Source organism: Piliocolobus tephrosceles, chromosome 8 (assembly GCF_002776525.5).
Source record: "Piliocolobus tephrosceles isolate RC106 chromosome 8, ASM277652v3, whole genome shotgun sequence".
NCBI classification, from domain to species: domain Eukaryota; kingdom Metazoa; phylum Chordata; class Mammalia; order Primates; family Cercopithecidae; genus Piliocolobus; species Piliocolobus tephrosceles.
Window position 1 is genome coordinate 147,702,436 of NC_045441.1, and position 3,623 is coordinate 147,706,058.

The following is a 3,623-nucleotide window of genomic DNA, read 5'->3' on the forward strand; positions in this document are numbered from 1 at the left end:
ACCTCCCGGGTTCACGCTATTCTCCTGCCTCAGCCTCCCGAGTAGCTGGGTCTACAGGCGCCCGCCACCTCACCCGGCTCATTTTTTGTATTTTTTAGTAGAGGCGGGGTTTCACCGTGTTAGCCAGGATGGTCTCGATCTCCTGACCTCGTGATCCGCCCGTCTCGGCCTCCCAAAGTGCTGGGATTACACGCGTGAGACACTGCGCCCGGTTTTTTGTTTGGTTTTCATTTTTGAGACAGGATCTTGCTCTGTCGCCCAGGCTAGAGTGCAGTGGTGCGGTCATGGCTCACTGCAGCCTCAACCTCCTGGGCTCAAGCCATCCTCCCACCTCAGCCTCCCAAGTAGGTGGGACGACAGGTGTGTGCCTCCATCCGTTGCTATTTTTTTTTTTTTTTTGAGACAGAGTCTCCGTCTGTCGCCCAGGCTGCAGGGCAGTGATGCAATCTCAGCTCACTGCAACCTTGGCCTTCTGGGTTCCCGCAACTCTCCTGCCTCAGCCTCCTGAGCAGCTGGGATGAAAGGCACCCACCACCAGGCCTGGCTAATTTTTGTATTTTTAGTGGAGATGGGGTTTCACATAGTGGGCCAGGCTGGTTTCTCGAACTCCTGACCTCAAGTGATCGGCCTGCGTCAGCGTCAGCCTCCCGAAGTGTTGGGATTTTAAGGCATGAGCCACCATGCCTGGCGTAATTGTTGATTCTCTGTAGAGATGGGATTTCACCGTGCTGCCCAGGCTGGCCTCAAACTCCTCAGCCCAAGCAATCCTCCCGCCTTGGCCTCCCAAAGTCCTGGAGTTACAGGCCTGTGCCACTGCATCCAGCTGGAGCTTGCTTGCTTATTGGCCAGGAGACCTACATCCCTCGCCTGTCAGCACAGGTTAGGCACCTGTTGTATGCAGTCACACACATCCATTTGATGCAAACCCATTCATCGCATCTGCACATCCTAAAGCTCTCGGGGGACCCCATAGCTCTTTTTGTACCCACCAAAAGCCCATCTCAGAGGCAGAGACAGACATCCACAGCATCATCCCGTCTCCTGTCCCGGTTGGCCGCTCACCTGAGCTGGGCCCCGGCGAGCCTCACGCGGAGCGTGAGGATCTGTCTCCCGGTCGCCTTCAAAACGGCCGCATCTCGAACTCAGCCTTCAGCTCCCCGAGCCCGTGGCCCAGCAGGGCAGACACGGGCACGGCGTTCGGTTCCGTGGGGCTGTACCTGCCAGGGTGGGGATGCCACAGGCCCTGCTCAGCCTCAGGGCAGCCGGACGAAATCAGGGTCCTGCCCAGGAGTGCGCTGCCCACGGGGTACAGCCTGGGGCCACTCCCTGTGTCTCGGCTGCCACCGCTGCGCTTCATAGGAGGAGACGGGGCATTGCACCACCCGGCTCCAGTGCATGCAGGAGAAGGAGACGCTTGCGGGCACCAGGACCTCACTCACCTGGGCACGAGGTCCACCTTGTTGTGAACCTCCACCATGGAGTCCAGGAGCCGGGCGGGCAGCTGCAGGCTGTGCAGTGTGGACAGAATGCTGCGTTTCTGGATCTCCGCCTCGGGGTGGCTGACGTCCCTCACGTGCACAGTGAGATCCTGCAGGCCGGGCCGTGAGGTCAGAGCTGCGAAACTCCTGGTGTCCGACCCCAAGCTTGCAGACCGGCCCGGGAAAGGGGCTGGCACGAGCTCCCAATGACAGGCTCGCAGTGGGAGGTACCCCTGTGTGCAGGCCGCTCGGACACCCCAGGACAGACTCAGACACACAGACACACACACACAGTAAACACATCCCAGCAGAGACAGACACACACACACACATACACAGAGACACGCAGTAAACACATTCTGACGGACAGACACACGGTGAGCACGTTCTGACAAGGACACACAGACACACACATGCACGGTGGACACAGCCGGTGGAACACACAGACACAGACACACACAGTGTGACACATCCCAACAGGGACAGACACAGACACACATGCACAGTGGACACATCCCAGTGTGGACAGACACACGGATGGTGAACTCATTCTGGTGCGACACACAGAGACGTGGTGAACACATCCCGGCCGTGATGACATGCACCTGAGTCAGGCAGGGAAGCTGACCCCCACTTGGGTAAGTGACCCAGGGAAGCCGACCCCCACCTCGGCAAGTGACCCAGGGAAGCCGACCCCCACCTCAGCAAGTGAGTAGCGTCTTCCCCACTCTGCACTGTAAGCCGGATGGTCAAAAACCCGGGAAGCGCAAGGATCCCGTGTGGGACCCCAGCCTTAGAGAGTGCGCGGGGGCCACCCAGAAGGAGGATTTGGCTGGGGGCTGCGGGGGCAGGTAGGCTTACAGCCGGTCCACTGCCCACCCCGTTTGTTGGACTCTAAAAACTGCCCCGACCTAACCTTGACCAGTTTAAATCTCTCCATGGCCGGGTGCAAGTCTCGACACAGGTGCAGCCTCAGCGTCCTCCGACTCCTACTGCTGTGTGCTCCCAGATCACCTGGGCACCCCAAGAGGCCGTTTCCCCTCTGGCCCAGCGAGACGCCCGTTCTTCAGCCTGTCTGGGTCGAATGTTCTCCGCAGCAGTGCACAGGGAAGGAGCAGGTCTGCCCGGACCCACCTGTCAGGTGTTGGAAGTTTCCTTTGCCGAAGACGAGCTTCCTGCCCGGTGATTTGGTGGATACGACTATTGTCTGCACCACGGACCAGCCGTCCAGCCTGTGCACCAGTGCTGTGGCCCCCGCCACCTGCCACTCGGCTGCGGGGACACAAGGGCCACCGTGAGAGATGCTTCCCTTCGGGGTAGGCCCGGGGTCCCCTGTCCACACCCGCCCAGGGAAGCCTCCTCCTGTCCTTGAGATAATGGCCCCTGAGAACCCACCTCCAGCCGGCGTTTGTCCCCAGATATGACTCCGTGCCCCGTAGGTCCTCTAAGTAGGAATCTGACAGGGGAGGGACACCGGAGCCACGGCGGGACACGAGGGCGACCCTGCCTTACGTGGAATTTGGGCTCCTGGAGGGCGCAGCAGGGAACCGAGGAGCTGGGGGTGCTCAGGGATTACTGAGGAACCACGGGCAGGTTTTGGGAGGAGAGAGGCAAGAGGTCTGCACGCTGTTCTGAGCACTTTGGGGCTTCCGCTGTTCCAAGCATTGACCATTTTGGAAAACACCTGTAAAGGAAAACCATTCATCGACTACAGGGACTTCCAAGGGAAAAAAATCAACGTTTTTGAGACTCTGGCATATGCAGCGACTTACTCATTTGCATTTCCTCCTAGGGGAGTGGGGGGGGACTGGACAAGGATTGGTCCCCTGGACACCCCCCCTTCCCTGACCCCAAACACACCGTGCCTACCTCTAACCCAGGGCAAGAGAAACGGGGGTCCTATCAGCGAGAACCACCCCACCCCACACCACCCCACGGGCTCCATCCCACCGGCTCGACCCCACCCCGCCCCACAAGCGCCTTCCCACCCCACGTGCTCCTCCCCACAGGCCCCTCCCCTGGAGCCCCGCCCATGCACCTCCACCTATGACAGCCTCCCCTCTTTCCCGTAAGCCCCGCCCTTTCACCCATGGGCTCCTCCCCTGAAACGCCCATATACCTCCACCTACAAGATCCTCCCCTCAG

At 60.0% G+C, this 3,623-nt stretch overlaps 1 pseudogene; it reads right to left on the reverse strand.

The window, feature by feature from the left end:
* Positions 1-710: 710 nt before the first annotated feature.
* LOC116418898 lies at positions 711-3,393 on the reverse strand (annotated as a pseudogene).
* Between the last annotated feature and the right edge of the window lie 230 nt (positions 3,394-3,623).